The sequence below is a fragment of the Poecile atricapillus genome, chromosome 4, assembly GCF_030490865.1.
Source record: "Poecile atricapillus isolate bPoeAtr1 chromosome 4, bPoeAtr1.hap1, whole genome shotgun sequence".
NCBI lineage: Eukaryota > Metazoa > Chordata > Aves > Passeriformes > Paridae > Poecile > Poecile atricapillus.
In genome coordinates, this window is record NC_081252.1 from 4,777,627 (window position 1) to 4,804,100 (window position 26,474).

Here is a 26,474-nt window from a genome sequence, read left to right on the forward strand (position 1 = left end):
TGGAAGAACTTTTAAAAATCAGTATTTTTATAATTGATCTGAAGTTCGGGAAATGGGAAGACAAAGACGCTTTGCTGGTTTTCCATGCTTTTAGAGGCCGTGTTTCAGAAAATTAGTTCCTCAGGAAAATGTCTTCTAAGGGCAGCATTTAAGGATAAGTTTAAGTCCCACAGAGATTTCAGCAACACTGAAGGCTGAGTACAGATTTAAATGCTGTTAAAAGGGTTGATTTTTCTGGCAGGCTTTCAGAATCCACTGAAGGGAATATACATTTAAAAAGGGCTTCACACCCCTAAGCTGTGCCAATGTTGCCAGCAATAATAAAGTGCTGGTATGCAGGCATTTTTGAACCACAAAGTTCCAAAATTTCTTCTTAGCTGAAATTTGCTCTTTTTTTCTTTTTTTTTTTTTTGTCTGAAATCTTCTTTCCAGTACTCATTTTAACTGAAGTTAGTAGATTAGCTTATTTTATCAGCTGCTGGAGATCCACCTTTGACTGTAATTAAGTTCAGGTCAGGTCCTGAAAAAAAAGGACAGGTTATTTCAATAAATGTATTTAAAAAGTTTTCATGTTTTAAAAGTAATCTATAACGATGATTTAAATGTATATTCAACCACTTCTTTATATAATTATTCTAAACAGAAAATCTGGTTTTCCTTGTTTTCAAGAGAAATCACTGAGGCTGAAGAATTGTCTTAAAGAAATCAGAGCTGCTCTTTAAACAATGTCTTTGCATTTAGCAATTGGTTTATTGTCTTTTTTTTTTCTTATGCATTTCTTTAAAAACTGGCTGAAAATCCATTCTACTTCCAAAGCTTCTATTTTCAGAATTTTCCTTAACTTTAATCAACACATATGTTTTCTCCAAAGCCTTTCAGAAAACTCCATAGCAATCAGAACTTTAATTCAAAATGAAAAAAAAACAAAACAAAACCAGGTATATAGAAAATGGTAGAACAGATGAAGGAAGAAAATAAACCCTGACAAAATGCAGGTTCTTTCCACTATTACTTTAACATGGCAAGAAGTTTTTATTTTTCCCAGTGACCCAAGGAAAGGTCTCAGGAACGCTGGATCCTCAAGCACAACCTGGTGCTGCTGGAGAATTGTTTTTAAATCCTGCTGCTAAATGTGTTCAACAGATGTGACTGATGCAGCAAGGTGCACAGTGAACTCTTTTGATAGTGTAACAGAAGGGAAAAAACCAGAGGAATGGTAGCAACAAAAGCTTACAAAAGCCCATGGATCACTGAGAATGGTGATCATCTTGGCCTTGGGGGCAAGAGGATGTGCTCGTTTGGGAGCTTTCCCAGAATAGAAATAATTGGCTCTTTTCTCAAAGACAAGATGCCTTGTTCCATCGACTGGAATGGTGAAATGTTCCAGGTACCTGGACAAGAGTGGAAGAGAAATATGGATTAAAAAGTAGAGCTATTCTAATCCCTGAATTATTAACTATAAATATTTCTATTTAGTATACATAGGTTATATCTCCAGGATATATTTATATGCCTGTAAATGGTGAACATAACTGAAATTAGATGTAAGATATAAAACCATGAGGGCTGTGTTTATAGATAAAGCTTCAGTCAAATCTAAGTTGCTGGTGTTGTGACTATTTTATAGCAGAGTAAGGTGAAAAGCAGATATCTGGGTTTCCACTTCAGTCTGTGCTTCCTCCCAGGAGAGCCCAGAGTAACCAATTCATTTATCAGAGCAAAAAGTACCTGAAATTTTAGTATTTCCTTCATATTGATTCCTGCTCACTGATGAGCTTTATAGGGCCCTGATTTACCTCACATTCAGTTAATATCATCTGTTCATTTATGGCCTACACCCAGAGTAGTTTATAACTTCACATATGGATAGTGACAGAACCAGTGATAAAATGAGATATTTATGAAGCTTAAGAACTAATTATTGGAGACTGGGCTGGCTGAAAGATGCCTTTTATCTGCAGGGTATTGCAGATAGACAAGTCTCATCTGTTAAGCTTCAAAACTCAAGCTAGGGGTTCCAAGCACAAACTAAGTTTGGTTTTCCCACACCAAAAAAAAAAAAAAAAAAAAGAAATATAGGTGCATGAAGGCCTGTTGTTCCTAAGAAGTAAAAAGCATCTCTGGATGCTGCAGTGGTCTGCTTTGTTTATTTAAGAATTCCTTCTTCCTGCTTGACTTGTGACAAGAAATTGCTGTTGAGGCAGTTCCTTTGATTGAAATTCTCAAGCTAATCCCAGCTCCATTTTGTCTAATGTTTGTCATGAAATAAACACTACTGGTATCTGAAACAGAGCCATGAACAGCAGTGCTTATTAGATTAAACCAGCACCTTTATTTAAGCACCCTTTTTAGCATTATTAGCTGAATAGTAAATTGAGTATTTATACAACATCCAAAAAAAAATGTGGATTACACATTTCTCAAAAAAATCTGCACCCATCTTGAAACCATTACAACCTATGAACTGTGTAGTTGATAAAAAAATGAAGTTAAGGCAGCCTGGTGGTGTAAGTGCCTGACAAATGTTCTTTCTCAAGCACCTTTTCCAAAATGGGCAAGAGTTACATGAAACCAAAGGGATTTGCAGTGTTCCTGATAGAGGCTGCTATCAATTTGTAATCCTCAAATTCCAAAATACTGAGGGTGGAGACAGCACATAAACACGGCCTCAAGCATCTTGTATCCATGGATTTTCCCAGCTGTGAAGAATGGGTCACTAGGAACCAGCACCTTTTGAAATTAAAACCAAAAAGGCAAAACAAACCGGCCTACACAAACAAGGACCGCAAGTTTGTCTTGTTTTTCCTTAAATTTAAGTGTTCTGACAGTCATGAAAGTAAATCTGTGGTCTGAGCAGACCATCTGTGTCAAAGTTTTACTCCTAATTAACATAGATAAGATCTTAAATTTCTAATTTTTATTTTCATTATTTATTTTCATATCTCATTTACAGGAGTGGAATATTTTAATCTTGGAAATATTGAATTGGGTGTTGAATATCATACATTATTCTAAGAGAGGCTTTATCAGAACATAAGTTTTAGAGTAAATTTGGCTTATTCTTATCAAAACATGCACGCTGTTGAAGAAATTCCTCCTCCAGTAATCTAAAAAAGGCTGATAACTTTGTATCTCCATGTCTTTGGCACACCTTCTGTAAAAAGGGGGTAAAAATGCTTCCCAGGGGCTGCTCTGGTGTCAGCTAATCAGACACATGAGGCACATTTACGTAAGTGGTTTTCATGATGTGATGATAATAAGGGAAGTCATGGATTATAATGCATTTCATTTCACTATTCACTTTATTGAGTCCCAGTTAATGGATTTATTTCTCTTCACATGTGTTATCTTAGTACTTCACAATACAGTATGAGCTCTGGATTTAATTAATAATTTAATTAATATTCCCTTTTCACAGGATTGTTAAGAAAAATATAAATACAAGATCTAGGAGCTGATCATGAGATACCAGAATGAGGCCACTTCCTGAGTAAAGCATTCCTCGTTGCCTTTTGTTTCATTCTTTTGCTCACTTAATTAGTTTCATTCCCTTTTGTGCATTTCAACCCACTGTAAAATTACTGTACACTTATGATATTTTCTACAGAATAAATTAATATCACCAAAATCCAAGTGGGGATAAATTAAGTATGCCCTCAAACAGCTAGTATCAGCTATTTCCTAATTTTTGAGGCACTGACTGCTGATATGGGTTTAATTGAATCCATTTGGATAATATGTACATTCTTGTACATAGACATGCTTTTCTGAATTATCTTAATATGTGTTATACCAACTTATGACTATGTCTACAGGGAAAATACATTACTAAAGTTGTTATTTAATAATTAATCAGATATTAATCACAGTTTTTTTGTGTTTCCAGCCAACTCAGGCATTAATGTTTTTTCAATATTTACCAAGAAATGACGTTTTTATATAGAAATAAATTTTTCCAGTAGATGGAAGTGTTGAAAATGCATACAGACAAAAGCCCTTTATGCGTCACCATTCTACTCAATCATTCTCTCTTCATTTTTGCATTGCAAAAAAATCTCTTGCCTTGATGAGCACTTTAAATATATATATGTATTGAAACCTCTCAGTGTTGTTAGCACCAAGTACCTCATATACTGGTGCTTGTGTGCTGCACAAAAAGCAGCATTGTAAAAGCTGGAAATAACCTTCCAATTGTCTCAAACAGACATTAATCACTTTGTTTAATATTGTTATTTGTACTTGATACAAGACCAGCCAAGACCCAGTGCACAGCCAAGAAACAGAGAAAGATGGATGCCCGTGATAAATATTAACCAACACATTTTTAGGCTATAAACTCATTTTGTAGCCTTCTCTTCCTGAAGGATTTATTCTCTAACTTAGGAACTCTATACATCCTGTCCCATAATGGTTCTCCTTTCAGACAGCTGTTGTCTCATCTCATGATATCTCTTCCCAAGCTTCTTCCTGAATCTCATCCAGGACAATGCCCATAATGACATCAGTATTTCAGAAGATTTTTGCAAGTTCTCTGAAACAGCTAATTAATCTCTTTTTTTTTTTTTTTCCCCCCCTGAAAATTTCAGCAGCATACAAAACCATGTGGTGAGCTAGGGATCACAGTGAAAACAGATGTCATGTCTGGAGCTGACCTTTTTGGTAAATAAATTACAGGGAAAGAGCCACCCTTCCAAGGCTGGTGGCATTACCCTGCTGTCCCCATATGCCCCTGTGTACTCAGCTTTTTGCACAGTAGAAATGAAAAAGCAGCAAGAATACACAGGATTTTTTTTTTTTTTTTTTTACAATAGGATTTTTCAATACACAGGATTTTCAACCTGAGTTTTCATTTTGCTTTGCCCCTTCCTGTTTACTTCTTTCTTTCTGCATTTGGAATTCTCACTTTTTAGCTTGTATCTGAATTCTCCAAAAGCTTTCCAGAGGATACCAAGAAAGTTAAAACTGAATTCTCTTTCTCTAAATTTCTGAATGATTTCTGTTCCCAAACCTTAGCACCATTGGAGAGCAATTTTGTTCATAAACAAAAATCTTTTTTTCCTATATAGGTGGCATCAACCAAAAACTGTGTTACCTTGTCTACGTGTTACCTTCATTGCTTCTCAGTACAACATAAAGTAAATTTTCCTGAAGCTTGTAATTAGAGAATTTAATAAAATTTAATAGAACTCTGCATAGAAAATTCATAAAGCTTATATAATAAAATGAATTCAGGAGTATCTAATTCTATCTGATGCTTTTTAGGTTTCTAAATGAGACACTTGTTTTGGAGTTTCTCAGTAAGATGAAATACACATCTCTGTCACGTCCAGACTTCAAGCAGACAGGAGATTTGCTCATTTGGATTTTTCTCATCACATTTGGAAGGATATGCTCCGGTGAAAATGAATGAGGTTTAAGATCCCAAGCCAGTTCTAGTTTGAAGGTCACTGCCCACATTTATCACCTCTTAAAGGCCTTCCCAGAATCCATAGAAGAAAAGCTTTTCTAGATGTTTGCTGAGAAGAATAGAGTAAATTATAACTTGATACAAGTCAGCAGCTTCCCAGATGGCTTACCATAATATTTAAATCATTGCAGCAAGCCTCTCCTTCCCCTCAGAAGGAAAAACAATCACATGGAATAAAATGAAGAACTTAAGCGTATGTTGAAAATGACTTTTTGTTTTTGGTGAGATTTTACTAAGAAACAAACATTTAACTTCACTCATAACTGGGGAACTTGAAGTGTGCTATTAATCATCTTCTCCTGGTAAGATTGCTTTCCTCAAGTACTGCCTCAGGACCACAAATCCCTTAGACAAAACACTGCAAGTGCAAAAGAACTGCTCCAAATGGATCATTCAAATAAATATCCAGCTTGAGAACTAAACTTGAAAGCTCACCTATATCCTGTAAATAAATGCATTTTCAGATATAACAGAGGTGGCCTTTCAAACGAGAGGTGCGTGCATAAAGCAATAATTGCAGAGCATAGCACTCTAATATGCTTTGTGAAGTCAAAGCTAGCAAGTTATCAAGAGACTGAAGCTTCCTGTTCTCTACCCCATGAGCCCAGAGGAATAAGATGCATTCAGTTTACTTTATTAAGAAAGGTTATTAAACCAATCAATCCAGGGACTAGGACTTCTATGAATCAAAACCAAGCATTGGTCCTGCATGTTGCAACCTGCTGTATGTCCTTTAAATTAACTTTTAAATCACAGAAGTGCCCTATCTTGAATCTGGTCTCCAGAGCACAGCTGTATGAAAGAATTGGGGTAGTTTTTAAGTAAAACCTGCACAAAAGGAAAAATAGATGGTAACCAACTGGATTTTGGCACAGGCAACTTTCTCTCCATCGAGTTTGCTCAGAAGAATCACAGTGGAGCACAAAAGGATGCATCACAAACTCCCAGCACATTGACTGACTGGAAACTACATTTTGAAAGACTGGCCACTATATCCACTAAACTTTTCTTACTCCTACCTGGACTTCTTTAATTTCCTTAGGGGTTTTATTTAGAAGACTGATGATAGTCTTCAGAGAGAGCAGACTACAAAGGTATGTGAAAGGAGTAGGGCTACAATAAATCCTGAGGAAAAATTTTCTGTGCAAGAGCACTAAGCAATAGGACATGAAAGACAGGCAGCTTCTCAGATGCTGCACAAAGCTGGAACTATTTAGACCAGACAGAGCACTCACAAAAATGGATCAGATGAGAAGTAGTAAGGTCAGAGATAATACAGATGCAAGAACATGGTTATTAAGACTTTCACTCTGGATCACTGGCAAAGAATAACTTTGACTTGAGTCACTGCCCATTCATTAATTTAGAAATCTCACAACTGTTACCAAGAACAAGAAATGTGCCTGTCCATGTGACACAGAGACACGCTGTCACCCAGACCAGCTGTGCTGAGGGTCTCAGCTCATGGGTTTGCCTTTGTGGGAAGCAGGGCCCCTGTGCTGGAGCTGCCTGGGCTGTGTCTCTGTGGGTATCCTGTGTTGGAGTCTGGAATACAGTGCATGTGCCCTTGTTTCTGATACTTAGTTATAAGATCTAGAAAAACACTGAATTTCATATAATATGAAATTCATGAGCATGTTTTCATGGTGATACATGAAAACAAATGTTAAAGTTAGATGAAAAAAGCTAAAAGTGTAAGTGTGTAGATTAGAAAGTTTTTTTAAATCACTGGGTGAAAAAGTTAGTTTAGAGAACAGGAGACTAGATGGAGGATTTAGGGTGTTGTCCCTTGTCCCTTCTTCTTTCTTCTTCATGTTCTTTTCCTAGAGGTTTTTGGGTAATAGTGAGTGATTGGATAGCAAATGCCGCAGTGCATCACAGAGGTGATGGGTCATTGGGTCATTAAGAAAAATAATATACGTGTTTATTGTTAATTGGGTAAAAATAGGTATAAAGATAAAAGAACTGCGTAGTTCGGGGCCATTTTGTGCCTCAGACACGAAGTGTGCCACAAGGCCTTGTTTGTACCATCAGAAGAAAGAAATGTGCCAAATTGCAAAGATTAACCTTGTGTAACCAGCCTGGAGAGACCTGTTAAGTTTTGTGATCACCTGTTAATAAACATGAGAAACAAGATTCTAAGGAGCTCGGGAGTTTTCTTCGAATCATAAGAACTGAGATAAGCAGGGCTCCCCATGAGGGAGGATCCCAAAAGAATTCAGTCCAAAGGAGGCTGAGAAATCCAAGAATAAAAAGAAAAATACAGAAGAGATGCAGCAGAAACAGAGAAACAGAAAAAGGACTTTTTAGAGAAAAGTTACATCCTGGGACAGTCACTCTGTGCTCTTCAGCAGGAGGGTTCAACAGAGCTTTAGCAGGGCTCTCCCAACACATAAATCACCAAAAGAAATCATCTTCCCTAGGTGATATCTGCTTGGACATAACTCTCCTCATACTGCCAGCCCTTGTGCAAGGCAGTGCAGTCCTGCCCACTCACAAAGCACGTCTGAGCCTCGTGCTGCTGCAGCAAAGCAGACTGAGCCTATTGATTACATACCTATTTATGTTATGAAGGTGCAAAGTCATTTTTTAAAAAAGGAAATCCTATTTCTCCATGGAAAAAGAAAAAAGAATCCTTTTAATATGTTTTAACCTAAATAAAATGGCCAGTTTGAGAAAAATTAAGTAATATGTCTAATGAAATCATGACATGCAATTTTAAGCTACAGTGAGCTGAGTAAAATGTGACCTAGGAGCCTGCATTTTTTATTAGAGTTCATTAATCTTGTTAATGACTTATTGAATATCATTGTAAAAATTGATCCCAGTGGCTACACTGTTGTCTGCTTTAGCAACCTCATCCAGCAGCCACGCTGAACTGCCAGAGTATTTCTCCAGTCCATTCTCTGCAGCTTTGCAGGGAGCACTGCAGCAGGCGTGCTTTATGGCTGGGCACGATTGAAAAGGTCTCCCATTGTTCTCAGCTGAGCAGGAACATCTATTTTTCCCTCTTTACATGGATATGAGGAGTGTATGTACACTCAGAGTAAGTTACCTATAAATGCAAACCATCAGCTTTGCTTTCTCTGCTGTCCTGAGCTAGGCTGAAATTCTATTTTTAATGTAGAATATTTCAATAAATCTTCCATATAACAAGAGAATTTCTCTCCCAAGCTTAACAAGTGTAAGCATACACCCTTTTAGAGGAAGGGATTCCAGCAGGACAGACACAATGAATCTGATTTTACATGAAGAGAAAAGATGGCCTAGGACTACTTCCTGGGAATGCTTTTGCTGCCCAACTTGTCATACACATATTTGGTTTTTTGCAATAAATTTACTGAACACGCCCCCTCATTTATAATTCCTTGCTTAAATGAAATATATTTGACATATTTGGAAATAGCCTGGATAGAACTAGACAAAAATAAAACTTCATAGTACACTTTAAAATTAATTACTTCGAGCCTTCTTTCTAAGTAAAGCAGCAGCACTTGACAGTATCATTAAATACTATCAATACTATCTATTATCAACTCACAGTTTTAGGACACACAAAAAAGCAGAACAATTTTTCCCTAAAAAGGGAAAGACTTTGTAATAAAGACAAAACTAAACTACTTCAGGTAATATATCACTACAGGAAATACACTGTTAACTGTATCTTAATTCATTTAACGAAGTAATGACTAAATTAGGAGCACTGTTGCTTTATATTTAAAAAAAGTAAATTATTAAAACTGGAATCTATATTCTAAGAAATGTGATTATTTTATTCAGCAAGGCACTGGTCTTTTTAGCTTTGTCATACCAAGTATGAAGTAGCTTTTTATGCAAAGTCTTGGGATTATTTTAAATTCTCCAAGGTGATTCACATTCCCTCAGTGGGTCAAAGTCTTCTCTGAATTCGTGGACTTTCACCAGAAATATTTTGTGGAAAAATGAAGCAAGAAATCACCTCCATCTCATTTCTCTCACAAACCCTTTTATCATTCATACTCTCATTCATCATGTTCCACGGGCACCCAAGACTGAAATAAAAATAGATGGCAATTAATAATTGAAACATCCGGTCACATTTAAAAGGAAATTAATTTCTATTTTTTCTCAGAGTTTTCTACCTTGCTGCTGCAGTTTTTGTATTTCCCAGTTTCCCCCTTGCTCTTTTTGCTTATGGAAGTCTAGAACCTTGATAAAATATTGAAGTCAGTGATATGCCTGCTAAAGCAGTTCCCTGGAAAGCATGCCGTGCCAATTGATTTGTAGATGATCCAAACAGCAGAAATAAATACACTAATTTATTTTGGATAGTTAGGAATAAATCATATGTTTGCCAGAGTAGCCAAAGCAGATATGATGGAAACAAGCAAAAGCTGCACACCTGTTGCAATTGTTTGAGAGGGAGGATTCACATTTCATTAAAATACCACATTTTATGTTCTTGAGATTAATCCTATTACTCTTTGGCTGGAATCCCGATGCTGCTCCCATTTAGTGGACAGCACATTTAATCATATTTTTATATGGCTCATAAAGCAGATGGAGTCTCTTCTATGCATGTCACAAAGTCCTGTGTTGCCACAGCTCCCTGTACTGGAGATGGAAGGTGCTTTTTTGGAATAAAAGCATTTTCCATGCAGCCAAAAGGTTCAGTGTGTGGTATGTGACTCACCTTGCTCTGCTATGGGGTTCCTAGCAGGAATGATCCCAGTGCTGTAAGAGGTTAGCTCGTTTGGTGTACGTTATCACACTCTAGAAAATCCTTGCACAAGTTACTGGCTCATCTTTGGCGTTTCAGCCGGCGTGATCAGGCTCCTCAGAGAAAATGGGATGGTTGCAGTGCTGCACCTCTCGTTTCTCGCTTGTGCAGGCTGTCGCTAGGGTTTAGCAGCACAGTCACTCAGGGGACCATCATTTTGTTTTCTAGATCTTTCTCTGCTGAACATGGAAAGCACAATGGATATTTACAAAATGAAGAAGATCTGAAAACTTTAGAAATGTACTTACATAAATTTTATTTTCTTTACAGCTAGCTTTGCTTCTAGCCGGATATCTTTCTACTGAAAGTAGATGACCTCTTATTTACTCTCCTCTTGCCCTTCCACTTCAAATTCTGTATTATCCTCCAAATTTGTACATAGTCCCACCTGTGTTTCTGCCAAGTCCAACCAGATCTTACCACCTCACCTGACAGTCCTCAAGTAATTGCAAGCTCCCCTTTAGCACCACCTTTAACTTTCGCCACTAAGCATTCTTCATTCTCAAATGAAGCTCTTAAAATAGCTCTCAAAAAATCTCCTAAAAATATTTTTGCTACTGTTGAAAAGCAAATTTTTTGGCATTTCACATTTCTTACAGGTGAAGGAAAACCACTGCAGCTCCATGGAGTTAACAGGACCTACTCACGTCTAACTTGACAATAGCACAGAACCTGTTTTTGTATTCGTCTCCCACTGTACTATTTCTTGTGAACTTCCCCCAGGGACAGTGGAGATGAAGAGGATGCTGACAGTCCTAACTAAATTCTAGCCAGAAAGTGCAGGAAATGGACTGCATTTACATTGGTGCTGCAGATCACCTTGGCTTAGTGCAGGAAACTGTGACACATCTGACCTCTCTGTGATAAACCTTCACCTCAAAGGAGCAATTGAGCTCTGCATTACTGTCAAAGGGTGTGAAAAGTGCTCACCTGTCCCAAGTGACTCACTTGGATCTCTGCAGAAACCACTGCCAAAGCAGTGGTGAGATATGGAACCGTCACAGCTCTTCTGGTGTCCCTGAGTCACCACAGAGAGAGAAATATTTTCACAGATTTAACAACAGAGCAAGGGGATAAAAGGGGGCAGGGGGAAGACGCAGACGGAAAATCTAAAAGCCTCCCTAGAAAAGACACCAGTAGATTTCATCCAATGGCAGTTGCAGCAAATGAATTTATAACCAAAGGGAAAAGCAGCATAAAACCTTCACACACATACAACATTCAAACCAACTGAATCATCAAAAGGTAAGGAACACTTGCCCAGAGCTCTGGGTGTAAGCCAAGGGCATGTTTGTTTGTAACAAAACAGAAGTTATTAATTGTGGCTGCTCATGATGATAACTGAGTTCATTCCTGTCCATATGTTGGGAGCAGAATTTGATTTTCCATGTCTGCCTGAGTTTTTTTCTACTTCACTTATGCAACATCAGGCTGTGGGTACATAGTTGTCAAAACAGAAAAGATAACAGAGATGGAAAAAAAAAATTGATTAGAGCAGACCTGCAAGAGATTGGCACAGGAAGAACCAACTGGGAGAGGACTGGGAGATTTCAAGAGGTAAAGTACAAGAAAGAATGCAAATTTAAATGAATGGTTACTTTCCACAGTGTTTTGTGTCTTCAGGCAATTACTAGCAACACGCAGCAACACTTCCAAAAGAAGCAGATATTTAAGGAAGGAAAATACCAGCTAGTGCTCCAGTGGGTTACAGACAGTTGCAGGCAATCTCAGTCCTTGTGTGACAAGGTACTAATTATTGGCTGGGCTGGGAAGGAAATACCAGGCTCTTTTTCCTGAACTCTGCATATTTTTGTTTAACAGGCTAGGGACTAGAGAGATTTTTATTCCCTCTCTTCTGAAATGGCATCCATGGAGGATTACCCTAAACTGGGTTAACTGCATTTCTTGTGTATTTCTTTGACAGAGGGAATGGCCACTGGCCTGACTTTGGCCAGCTCTCCTGCTGAAGGAAGATCATTCCTGGACCTGTTTGAGCAAGAATATCCAGTTTGGTTCCTTCATCAGGAGCTTCTGAGCAGCACACTAAGGTAAACTGCATAGCAGCCTCCCAGAATCCTCATTTCTCCATCTTTACTAAAGGTTAATCTAGAATTAATTCAGTACTTGCCATGTAAAAGAAGCATATTTTTCTTAATAAATATAGGATTTAATAAATGAAAAAATAAGTCTCTGAATTCCAATTTAGGTAGGATTTTCAATTAAAAAATAGCTATAAAAATAAAGACAAGGTTTTTCCCACTGCATTACAGTCTCTCAAACCGTTCTGATCCATAAATGTTTTAATGAAGATTCATCTATCAGACCTAATTTCCACTGCATGATTCCATCATTGATTTGATACATGAAGCAATTTACATTAATAACCACAATATTACACCAATTATTTCTTTTCTAATGAAAGCAGAAAAATATCAAAACCTTGCCAGAAACTGATATTAAAGGGTTTCTAAAGCCTCACATTTAAACAGCTGTAAAATAATTTAACTGTACATATTTGGCAATGCAATTCCAGTGGTTTCAGAGGAATTCCCAGATTGTATAAATTAAACCAGGATTTAGGAAATCTAACCATAAAGCATTTTTCCCCCCCTCTTCTTGATTACGAATTGTGAGGATACTTCTCTGAGCTGGTAGGGAAAAAAATATAAAAAGAAAATAACAAATGCCATAATCTTCTTCTGCTTAATTTTTATGTCATAGCTTGTGTACAGCTTCATGGACCATATTCCTGGGCTCTATTAAAATTTAATTCCTGTGTGCAAGTAAAAGAAGTAAAAGTATTCTGTGAAAACAGTGGATCCAGGAGTGAAGGCTTGCAAGGTGAAGTGAACAACTTAAGCACAAGATGGAAAAGAAAAAAAAAAAAAAGTGAAAAGAGAATGAACTAATTAACATTCTAAGGATTAATTTAGCCACAGAACATCTGTTCTCACATGTCCCTCTGATGAGTTCCAACGTGAGGGCTTGTGTTGGTTGGCTTTGAAGCTGTATTTTATTACCCAAGAAGAGGTTCTGCGTACAGATTTTGATAGGGATTATGGATACCTTAGTAACAGAGGGACCCCTGGGCCCCTTCTAACTACTCTTAGTTCCTCTATTTCCACTTGACTTCTATCCATACAGCATTCTCTATTCCTTGCAGAAAAACTCTCCACTGGGCACACTTATGGTTTATATTCTATTTTAAGAACGTTAAATGTTCCATCCCTCATCTGCTCTCCCACAAAACAGGACATTTTCATTCTTCTTTCCTGTATATTCTGCTACACAGCCAGCTCGTTACCTAAAAATCAGACAAAGCCCTTCCCAAGTTCTTTAATTCTTCTGCTCTTGCTATTCCCCTAATTTAATAGCTGGTTTTCTTTCAAATCATGTTCAGTCAGGTCCAAATAAGATCCCAGGGTTCTAACAATAAAGAAACTATCTGCACCACTGTAAGAAATACTTTTTAATCTGGAAAGTTTCTAAGTCTCCTCCTTGCCCTTCTGGTTATAAATATGAAATATAAACTATTTTAAAATCCAGAAAAATGTTCCTGGTGGATCTCTCTGTGGACAAGGCTTATGGATTTCTATCAAAGAATATCCATGCGGAAGTTGAAGTATTTTAATGCAGCAAATCCAATAAATTCACACTGACCACAGTAATTAAGAAATTCAGACTCATGATCAGCAGAAATAATTCTTGCACACACAGAGTTGTCCTTGTAAATTAAGAATCAGGAAATTTGGTGGGCTCTCAGCAATGGTGGCACTGATGTTTTTTAACTTCCATTATATGTGGAACAGATGTCTCAGGCTTTCAGCACCAGCCTACCAAGACCTCTTTATGAATCAAAAGTTATTTTCCTTAATGAACAAAACTAATCCCACCATAATTATTAAGTGGCTTGTTTTCCTATCTGCAGGTAGCAGAAACTTGCAGGTCATTAACTTCTCTCCCACTCGATAAAGTCATTAACACATGCAATACTGATGTTTTCCGTTGCTCTGTGTTACTTCACTGAGCATCACAACTACAAGAAAAAGCATTGAATTTGACAGCAAAGTCATTTCAAATCACCTACCTCCAGCTAAACATCAATCAGCCCCTAACTCAGTCATCATATCAAAATAATTTCCCAGGAAAAAAAAAAAACACTAAACTTGTTGACTGCTGAACAAATTGAAGCAGGAGATAGCTTTTTGTATTTTTAAAGGAATAATTGATTCTGTGGCTGCTGGTCAATACAACAGTAATTGGAATCATCATGACTAACACACAGATAATTTTACAGGCCTTTCTTATTTGCATGAACATCTCCTCAGTTCACCTATGGTGTGCTAGGCCAGGATGTTGCTCCCATTCTTGAGAGATTTAGTTGTTGGGCTACATCTGCAGTTCTTATTAGGTAGAGCAAAAAATCCTATGTATGCTTCAGTTTATTAAAAGCATAATTTAACTTGCTATTAAGGTACTGTTCTGAGTGTGTCTGTCTAATTACATGGGCCCACATAGTGAAACAAAAACCTTTATGTTTGATCTTGTGTTGTATTATTGGTCTTGATTGCTATCTTTATATCAAAAAAAGAAGGATTTTCAAAATACTGTCCACCTTCTTCTTATTCCCCTTTGGAAGTGCCAGTTTGGACCCCTGGCATCTCACTGCTCACTTTTGGAGAAGCTGAAAATAAAGGCTAGAGTACTCTGTCCTTGTCAGAAATAGACATTATCCCACACCCTGCATAAATCATGTGTTCCTCCTGCATCTTCTGAAACTCTCATATCTATTGGCAGACAAATAATCTGTTCCTCAAAGACTTTAATGCATTCCCTTGCCCTCAACTTGTACCTGCAAAGCAATTGTGATTCCAGTCGTGTCACTGTTAAATATGCTATTAATTACTTCAGGAAGGCATTATACCATACTCAGAACAGACTGTAAACATTTTATGTCATTAGGCAATGCACTGAGGCTGTTTTTAATGCCATAACAGCTCTATTTATATACTGTGTTGCATAATTAGCTACTAATGAGGCTCTAACTTTCACTGCTGTAAGGCCTAGGTATCTTTTCCTCTTTCAATGAATTCATTTTTGCTGTCTCATTAACACACTAAAAAACCTGCAAATTGTATTTTAATTAAAAGCTAAACTACCTCTGTCTGGAGACACTAATGAACAGATACACTCCAAGGGAAACACAAGAACTTTGTCAGTCAAGAGGACAAATACTTTGCCAGAAGAGCAACACAAAAAGATAACACAGCTCACTCTTATTTTTCAAGGTCGAGCTCTTCTCTACTTTGTTCCTTTTTTTTTCCCCCCTTAAATTTGTCCTTTTGTATCTTCAGCAAGGCTGCCTACCCTCACATTGACAAATTGCAAGCTACGAAACAGCAAGACTGTCTTAAAATCATGAGGGGGGTGTGTGTGTGTATTTTGAGTCTTCCTAATGCTTGCTATTCCCGTCAGTCTTCTGTATCACATTTCCTGGCTTTTTTCAGTAGCTGCAAGGGCTGAAAACACACCAGCAGAAACTCATCTATCTACATGACTTCACAACCATTGCAGTAAAATCATGAGCACTGACCACAGTGCTTCATTTCCCCACTTCTGAGGTCACTTTGTGCAGTTAATCAAGGAACATTCTCAAATGCATCAAGTCATCAGTTGGAGACGAGGTTTGAAATATTCTGGGGAAGGAAGAGCATCCCACTGATCTTATCAACACACACATACAAAAACAATTGATTGTACAGTGTTCCAGTGGTACAAACAGAGACACTATTTTTTTTAGAAAGACCTGTTAAGGCAACATAAAAAGAAAATGGAAAATGACATTTGGAACTAATGTTCCACGCTGTATTAAAGCACTGTGAAAACATCCATCTGCAAGAAAATAACCCAGGAGCGGGACAGAATAAATAACAGCACAGGAGAGAAGGAAGCAGCACTTTGAAACAATATAGACAATTCTAGAAATATTCAGGAAGAAGTTCATCATAGACCCTCCCATTAGTGCCAAAGAAGGGACTGCACTGTTCTTACTGGAAATTGCTGATGGGAGCTGGATCAGAGAAATACAGTGGAGGAAAGGTCATCATGTAAAGATTTCTGGATTAACTGCCTGCTTCCCTGGCAGACACAGGATTCTGAACTTGCTGTTCTGCCTCACTTCATAGGATAATTGGAAGCTCGCTTCTTAGGATGATTGGAAGCTCACCTAGTAGATGACACCAGACCTCTCTACACTGCCAGGAGTTCTGGTTTTTAGTCCTAAATTCAGGTACTTCATTCACATCTCCTTCGTGTGAAGAGTTCCTTAATCTCTTCTGAAGGGTTTTCTTAATATTAAACTAAGTGGCGGATATTAGGAATGCTTAGCAGCCTATTCTCCCTAAAGATGAAAATCCAAAGTAAGCCAACTTAATTAAGAATTAATTCCCTTTAAATCACAGCCCAAATTTCTCTTGCTGATCAATTATTTGCGTCGTGAAATGATTTCCGGGACACAGGGGCAGATTAATTTAGGTGACAAAAGTGATTTCAACTCTCATCAGAGATATTCCATCCTGTTTTTTTCAAAATTTACCTGTTAAATATTAGTGTTGGCCTGCTTACAAGGCTCTGTGTTTTGACTCTGATATTTTTTCACACAGGGCCCCAATGCCATTTTTGTTCTATTACAACTCCTTCTCTCTTCCTGCTTGAAGGGATAATTCTGAAAAGCGTGCTTTAAAAAAGCACATCACCTCCTTGGAATCTCTGAAAGTTTTCCGAGATTGCTGGAAAATTACTGGCTCCTTTCAAACACTTCACACTGAGACTCTGAATATCAATAAATTTGCAATCAATTAACACTGTTATTGCCCTTTAGTGGAATAACTCAGCCCAAATGCTGGGCTTTCTTTTCTGCTAAATGAAAGACTGTGCTATTTAAGCAGCTGAATACACAAAGATGGCTAACACAGTTATGTGAGAACATTTTAATTTCTGGCTACTACTTTTTAAATCTCTTTATTTGAGCTTCTGGAAACTGCAGCCAGAGGCAGTAGCAGCTGCTAATACTTTACTTTTTTTAAGAAATAAGTCTTTCTGACAAAAAAGCAAATAATAAAAACAAAATCTCTTTTTCTCATGATCAGCTATGAAGGCTGAGCAAATAGGATTAGAGCAGCAAGCTGGTGTTAAATAAAAAAAAAATCTTTAAAAAGTATTTTAATGTATTCCAGATATCATTAGAGAAGGATGTGAGACAGATAGTAGTCTTCAGCCCAGACTTATGGAGAAGAAAGAGTCATTTAAGAGGATCTATAGCTTAACTCTTCGAATATTCTCTTGAATTATGCACCTTATTGCACAAATCTGATCTATTACAAAAGCAAGAAAATTGCTTTAGGAAGCATTTCCCTCTCTCTTGTTGATGAGGATTATCTGTTTATAAATTACAGGATGAGTAGCTGACATATTTTATCGAGTGCTTCTCATCACTCCCGAGGAATCCTGTTCAATATACTACCAGATGATGATTTTTAAATGCTCAGGAGAGTTTTCATTTCAAACATATGCGTGTTTCAATGAGTCACAGAAACAATGATGCAAGCAGGATACTGTGTGTGAGGAAGAGCATTCAAAAAGCAACAGCTGCATGAAAGCATGGTTAGAAAAACTAGAAAGTGTTTGAAATATGGAATAAAATATGCAATAAAGGCTAGGGCTATGGATCCATATTTAGGTCATCAATGAGTATATCCATTGATAAAGGAATACAAGTTATTTGAAATTAGCTGCAATGCATCAGTTAAACCACTTTTTCCAGTCTGTGTTCCAGAGCTTCTTTGATGTCCATGGATTGCTTTTGGAGTTCCACAAAAGACTTTGCTCATAAAAACAAGCATTATTTGTCAAGAGACTAAGACTAAGACACACAACTCTTCAAGCAAACTGGTAGTAGCTGGCTGGAATTTCCCAATGTCTGCTGTACTGAACACTGGAACAGCAAATTGCATGAAAAGAACCATTATCAGCAAATACTTTAACAAAGAAGGATGGAGTTGGTATTTTTCACATGAGTAATTCTTATACTTGTCCCAATGTCATCTGATTATGCTTGAAAAATGTCATTAATCAATGGGACTTCTTGTGTGAATAAGGATAATTCTCCTGAGAAGCTGAAGAATTAATTCCCTGATAGTTAATTTTAATATACAATGGGAGCATTTCAAATGGCCTATTTACACAATTTTAATCTGAATAAAATAGGAAATGTCACCTCAATGCTAATACAACATTCCTGTAAATTATGCACATTTTTAAAGCTAATGAAGCTGTCATTATCTTATTAAAATTTGGCACAGCGGTTATTTTTAAGTTATCATTGTGACTTTTAAAATATTTTGCAATTAAATTAGTTTAATTCATTTGTATTACTTGTAGGCTTGTATGAAAACTATTTTTTTTTACTGTGCATATTAGGATGAATGAGCAGACTATGCTTTATTACACATGTTCAATCACATTTAAAACGTGGCTGCCTTCATTTCCCACATCAATATGGATTCTTTCAATCCTGCTCTCAGTGAGAGCAGAAACTAAATTTCAGTTGATTTCACTGGAAGCAGGTCTAAATAATGAATTTATGCTGCTAATAATAAGGAGCAGAAATTACATTTACCACCCTTTTTCAATAGTTTACTATGTATGGAACAAAAAGATCACAGATACGCTGCTTTTAATTTAATTTAACTAGATAATCATAGGTCAAGCCTTAACTGGTGTAGAGACATTTCCTCTTTTGAAGATTTGCTCTTTCCCTTTATTTCAGTGCATACTGTCTGCATGTATAATCAGGAGTCCACAAACACAATAATTGCTGCTGGGCACCGTAACCAAAGCAGTAAAAAGTAATCACCTGGTAAACTCCTGTAACTCTAATTACACATGTTCACACAAGTGCCCTTTTCCCTGCACATCCCTGCAACTCTTGTTCCTGTGTCCCAGCACAGACACCACCGAGAATGTGCCCATCCAAGTGAGCCTTTTCCATGACAGAAATACCATTTTCAGCTGGCTGAAGGTAACACCAATAATGTTATTGCCATATTCCCATTCTGTTCACAACAAGGTAAATAATCAGCACTAAGTGCACAGTTCAGTTCTATCAGTGCTGTGAGTCGAGACAAAATTCCTCCCACTGAGATTTCACACGCAAATTCCTTTGTCTGGGGATAAATTTGGGGGAAATACTGTATTCCTCTCACAGGCAAGTGATGGATTAGGCAGCCCCAAAGGATGTTCTGGCTCTGTCCTGATGCTGTTGTGCTGTCTGCTTTCAGATTTAGGCAGCTTCTTAGCAAAGACTTATGAGTGTCATTTGCTGCTACCAACACAGACAGCTGGAAAAGTCCCTGAATAATGGGGAGCTTTCAGTCACCAGAAAGACTGAAGCAGCAATTCAAGATTAATGTGCAACTAAGGAAGAAAAAGGCCTGCAATTAATCAGATGCTTCAGTAATTCCTAAACACTTTTTTTCTATGATTCTGCTTTCCTCAAGAATATGTAAATGAGACTTTAAAAATACACTTAATAATTTTTTCTTTGTAAGGAAGATAAAAATTCTGCCACTAAAATGGGAGGCACTCTTGTAAGGAAATTAAAATGCAGCTGGAAGGTGTGGTGGTATTTGCTGTCTGCTGTGTCACCATGTATTTATTAGCATGGCAGCTGCCACTAATCAAACAGAGGAAGAATGCTGAGTAAAAAATATTTGTTGATTTCATCACTCATTTAATACTTTGATAAGAAGTCAGCTAAATCACTGTCCAGTATCTACTTATGAAACGAGGCTTATAGAGAGGCTTGCGAGAGTAACACTAGATTAGAAAAGTTCCTTGCAGGCTTCATTAAACTTAAGATACAAGGCAGTGTATTGCATATACAACACATTATTTCACAAGAAGAGGCTGGAGATATGGAAATTGTCTCCAAGACAGTATAGAAACATAAATGGAAGCAATACCTTGCAAAATTAGGAAATGGAACACGCTAAGCTGACAGATTTAAATTCAAGCATTCACAAAGATGTCATGGTGAAAATGGGGTTTGTAACCAACCAACACCAGCAAAGGTTGTAACTGAGAGAATCCCTGAGACAAAACCCATAAAGTGATAAACACCAACCACTTATTTGCCTTTGAGGATTTCAAACACGACCTGCCATGTAATCTTAAACCCCCCTGTGGTTTTCTGTTACACCTCTGGAAGAGCAGCAAAGGCTCCAACAATACAACAGTGTGAAGAAGAGTCTGAAACAGTTGCTCACCTGAATCAGGTTTTAGTTAGAAAGGTCATTTTAGTCATTCAGGAGTCAACAAAAAAATTAACCATGCCAAGAAGAAAGTATTTAGCTCTCTGGCAGATGTGTTTTACCAGCCAAATAGTGCACTCTTACCTGTGGACAAGTGGAGGAGCTTGTCCCATTCCCATTGCTCTGCATGGATCTAAACAGCTCTATCAATGGCTTGCTCCCATCAAACTGTATTTTGTGGTACCAGCAATGCAAACACCTCCTAAAGAGCTCCAGAAAATCACCTGGTAAACACACAGCAACCTAGGCTGGGCACTTACCGGCTCTCATCAAGGGAAGTGCTCACTTTGAACCCTTTGAAGGAGCTGACCAAATTCCCACACCCCATTAAGGAATTTCTTGAATAAAATCTAGGATAAGAAGCAGATTTCTTCAGTATTTTCCAAGAACTTGGAATAAACTGCTCCTGTTTGCCAGAGGGTTAGGATTCCTGCAGGCTGCCCTTCCCCAAAGAAAGCCTATCCCTCTGTGTGGTATGAAATATTTGGATTCTCTAGTAGGACACGTAAAATGTAGAACATTTCTGTAGATAAACAAGTGACTGGTTAGGGAAAAATAGACACTCATTTCTGCAAGTGATACAGACTCTCAGAGTGAGAAAGACAATTCTCCTTTACAGAGTTTTTCTCTGCAGTTTCAGAAGTAGAACAGAAGGAATTTTCCACTGGGGTTTAATATCTTATCACATCATTATCTCAAGCTTATTTCCTCATTTGGAAAAGTTACTTTTCTATAACAGGTTCTTCAAAAATGGAATTAAGATGAGCAAATACATATTATGAAATCAATTACAGTCTTAATGACATTTTCCACTGGCAGACCAGAGAACATCATTATTTTATTTAGCTTGTCTGTTATACTAATTTCTTTGAACACATAAAATACACTGTACACTGCAAGAAATAAGATGGATGGATGGATGGATGGGAGAGACTGACATATTTTCCTTGCTCCCTTAAAAATTGCTTCTCTCTTAGTAAGTATAATCCCTGTTTTTCCACAGACTTCTGGTGTGATTTTTGCTATTAATCCTTTTAGGATGAAGTCCACAAGAAGTGCTACATACATAAACTGATTTGTAGCTGACATTTAGATACTCAGCACCAAAATTACAATGCCCAGTTAGCTCAGTTCATATGAATCCACTAAAAAAACCCCAACCTGGGTGAAGTGACCCACACAATCAGGGGATTTAATACATGCTCCACCTTTTCAGAACAAAGTGCAATCCCCTGATGTATACCTCTAATTGATTTTTCTCTGACAGGACACAAATGATATTAATGGACTCAAGGAAATTCCAGCCCTACTATATTAGACTGTCCTACATAATTACTCTGAATAACCTTTATTTTTACATCCACCAGGTAATTTACGAGAAGTCCTCATGTATATCCTTCAAGGTATTCAAGTGCTGCTGGAAGGGGCTTCACTTCTTAAATTATGGCAATATAAATAATTTTTGTCTGTCTTCTCAGAAGATCCTTCTTACCACATTAAAACAGACATAAATCTACATTGCTGACTCATCTCTATGGCTTGCACTAATTCAGATTTTATTTACATGCATGAGCAGTCATATATATTTTAATGAAGTCTTTTGCAGTAAATACCACACGTCAGAAACTTTTTAAAAACAAAAAATAAAAATTAGAAGCAGATTTCTGTGTATGATTGGGAATATTAATTTGTCAGGTTAGTACCCATTTATTCAGGAGCCTTATAAAACTTGTTATATAAACTAGTTTCACCAGGCTTTAAAAAACTTTTAAAACTAGTTATAGAAACTAATTTTATAACTCCTGCTCTGTGTTTTGCAGGGTCCTTGTTGGACAGAGAGCTGTTGAATGTTCACTCAAATAAGTGATATATTAATATATGATAATAATATGGTGGGACCTTGAAAGATAAGTGGTGATCTGAACTGAATCTCTGTCAAATCAGCTGATGATATCCTGGACCTCAAAACTGATACAATATTGGCGAAGGTAGGTTTTCATTAAAATCTTTTTATAATAAATTCTTGGTGAAATTCAAGCTTTGTACAGTTTGTAGAACTGCTCTTCTATAAACTGAACCTTTAGCACTTTCTTTAAAATATGTACTACTTTTTTTTTTTTTTTCATACTGTGAAATCTTTCAAGAAATCATAAATTATCATTCAGCAAAAGTATTGGTAACAAATCTGACCTGTCTGAAAGTCTAGGGATGGGTTGCCATGGCCAGCTCTACAGGGCGGCAAAAGAGAGGCAGAAGCAAAAGAGTCATAAAGGAGGAGCTTTCACTGTCCTAGAAAAATCCCAACAGGAGAGGCAACACCCTGCAGAATGCACCCTGCCATAAACTGAAGGCATACCTGGGGTTTATCATCCCCCTTTCAAAGGTCTGTTTTGATCTCCATCTGATCTTAATGAAGGGTGGATTTAGCTGCTGCCTTTACAACAGGGGAGATAAATGCAGCAGCTCCACACAGAGACAGATTCTCAGAGTTTTCCAAGTGTTTGGGGCCTGACCAGCTGGAAGGGTTTCCTTCCCCTGTGGCTAGATTTCCATGTAGGAAAACCAGAGAAGATAATTCACTTAAGAATAGCTGCTGGTTGGAGAGTCTCCCTTGGAGGTGTACTCAGCAAGGCAGAAGCTGTGATATAAATAAGCTCCTGTGTCTCTGTGGGCACTCAGCCTCCAGCCTTTACAACCCATCTGTCCCTTCCAGAAGCAAGCACAATTCTAGGAAATTTGTGTGACAAAAGCCTGCAAGGGAACTCCTGTCTTTTTTCATCTCTCTGTTCTTTCCTCCAGCCCTGCTAGAAATTCCCCATCTAATCTAATAATCTATTAACGGATTTTGATATTCTCCCCAGAGAATTTAGTTCTCAGCCTCTGAGAGTGGCAGCTGATCTCTCAACCTGAGAAAAATCCAGTCTGATACCTCATCTACCTGGTCAGGCTTCCTGCTGTGAAGAGGATCTCGGTGGAACAGGGAGGAAACAGCATCTGAACCTTTTTACACAGCCATGAGCTTTGGGTTGGGCAGAGTCAGCTGGCCCGAGTGCAACTCAAGAGCAGCTTCAGAGGTGCTCTTAATCTCAGGCAGCTGTGGAAAATGCCCATAAATAAAACAATAAATAAAGCACAAAATGCTGTACAGATAGAACTGAGCTGAGGGTCTCAGGACTTATCAGATATAATTAATCCTGTCATTGATTTCTGTGCCTGATGTCCCAGTCTGAAAGCAGCTCCCTTACTTCCCACCCAGACATGAAGTCGGGCAGTCCACGCTGTCTGTGAGAAGTACTCTGAGCCCACTTCCACTCTGCCCAACACCCCAAATTCCCAAACCAAACTACAGTTCTCATTTGAAATCAGAGCCTACCTTTGGGGTGAGGTTCTGCATATCCAATATGAGGAATAGAGTATTTCTAAGCAATGAAGTGTCCTTGGCAAAGCCAACTTTTCTATCACTGAGTATTAACTGATTTTCCATAAAACTTCATTTGTTTCCTGTCTAATTCTGCCTAGCATGAACAGTTTTACACAACCTATTGCAACCGCTTCTCTACTTGCTTGCCTTTCATTTTCTCCAGAAATTAAAATAGCAGCATCTCTTTAATGCTTATTATAGAATAAAAGACATATTCAGACATAAAAATATTTTGAGCCCCGCTGTTATATGTACAATGGTATAATAGATAATCCAAATTCAGACAGCTAGAAAACACAGAAATACTAATTTGATTGTGGAAAACTTGTGCTCTTCAGATGTAGCTTTGATTTAATATCTCTTTGGGCACTGTAGTTTAGCTGATTTAACTTTTAGTCAAGAAGATGAGTAATAAGGATTTAAACTATATGATTTTCAAACTGCAAATTAGTTATCTGACTGACACTTAGAACAATGTAAAAGTACTGAAGTATTTAATTTACTAGTATAGCAAACAGTGCCTTAAGCAATTTAAATTTCTTCTTCTCTTTCCATTCTTTCAGTAGATTTACAGAGCTGTATAAATTGATACAGTTCACATTACTTGGACTGAGTTTTTAGACTGAGAGGAAAGGAGGTGACCATTTATAATGTTAACGTAGGGAGGAAAATTCTTTTTGAAATTAGGGTCTCCTCACAGATCCTGACCTGATTTGTACTGTTGCTGAAATCAAGGCTTTATAGACTAAGAATATTGTGACCACAAGATGAACTTTTGAGAACATACCAAAATTCAGGCATGCATATCAAAAAGAATGAATCAGGTGTGTCTTGCAGAATGAGTTCCCTGGCCTGATCACGTGCAATCTGCTGATCTGGGACAGAAAGATAATGGATGAAACTTACAGTGATCATTGGGAAACCTCAGGGAAATAAGAATAGCTTCATATTGGAGCAACACATTTCTAGTTTTGATATTACTTTCTTAGTAACCTTGACTAAATATTACAGACTGCAACATGGGCCTGTAACCTGAAGAACAGACTATGCACATTGGAGGAGCTGAATCAATGCAAGATACTTTTTATTAGAAGCACAGTTGTTAATCTAGCATTCCCCATGGCTGCAAAGCAGGTATTTTAAAGGAGTTACTTTAAGGAAGGGTGAGGAGATCCATTTTGGCAATGGGAACCCTGTAAATAGTGCTGGTGGGTAGCACTGTGCACACATTTCTGAGCTTTGCACAACCCTGGCATTACCCGAGGTGAAGGAGCCCTGTGGTCCATCTTGTGCTGGTGATGGATGCCTGTAGGTACAGGAGCAGAGAAGTGAGAGCCAGCAGCCCCAGAGCAGCATTCATCCAGCACTCAAGCACAATTCTACTCTGCATTCCGTGCCTTTTTACCTAAGTGAGCTGCTGTCGGTGTAAATCCTTAGGCATGGTTGATTCCCCCAGTAACTGAAATAAATGGCTGTTCATTTCTAGGCCTGCTGCTGCTGCAAAGCTAATGGACACCTAGAAAAGGCAGCTGCTTTCAATTTTGGCTTACCAGCACTGGCATCAACTCAGCTCTCCCTGCAAAATCTTCATGACTGATGAGGCAGAAAGCAGGAAAGGCACAGCTTTGGCTTTTAGACCACAGATGAAGCTTCCAAAGGTTTCTTCTCTTTCTTTTGTTTCTGACAATTAAAAAGACATTAAAGAAGAGTCACTGTAACCAACAGATATGCAAGCACAGACCATCCTCGTGCTGTACACAGGCAGAATCACACTTTGAGATGGAGCACTGAATCATAGAGTCCCTTCCCATAGCCTGTGTATTTTAGAGAGGTGTTTTAGAGACCCCACTGATGGCATTTCTGACACGGGATCAACTGCCAAAGCCTGCTTTCCTGCTGCTCTCTCTCCCTACTGTGTCTGACAGCATTTTTAGGATTTAACTGACCTAGAAATGGCTTCTGCCTGTTACTGAAAATGCAAAGAAAGGTTCCACTAAAAACAGCACTTAGGGAGAAATTAGGATTAAAGAGCAGCCAGCACTTAAACCATGTAAATCTGAGTGATGTCAAACTGACTGCAATGACAGAGCTCAAGAGCAATCTAATGGATGCTTTCTGCTGTTTCAAGTGAAGCATTTAAACATTTTAATGTAAGGCTGTTTAAAATGCATATTCTATGCCACTTTAATTCAAGCTACAGCAGTGGCTTGATAAATTTCCTGTTTCTGATTGGCACATAGCAAAAGATCTCCCACACCTCTGTGTGTGTTGAGTCCTGTAAATTTAAGAGCATTTTTTTTCACACCGTGTATCCTGCAACATTTTTGTGTTGGAAAACCTGGACTTATAAAATCAGCATCTTTAAAATGTTTACTGTACCCTGCATCTAGACTATAACATGTGGCACTTTTGAAGGCCTAAAATTTGCAGCTTTAAAATTTCTCTGACTGGAATAAT

The 26,474-nt window shown here is 37.8% G+C and overlaps 1 long non-coding RNA gene across 1 annotated transcript; it reads right to left on the bottom strand.

Moving 5' to 3' along the window:
• Nucleotides 1–316: 316 nt before the first annotated feature.
• Nucleotides 317–25,691, bottom strand: LOC131578411 (uncharacterized). The gene is made up of 3 exons (XR_009277485.1): nucleotides 25,568–25,691; nucleotides 25,277–25,323; nucleotides 317–520 (listed from the first exon to the last, which is right to left on the bottom strand). It is a non-coding gene; the product is annotated as an uncharacterized LOC131578411 (long non-coding RNA).
• Nucleotides 25,692–26,474: the final 783 nt, after the last annotated feature.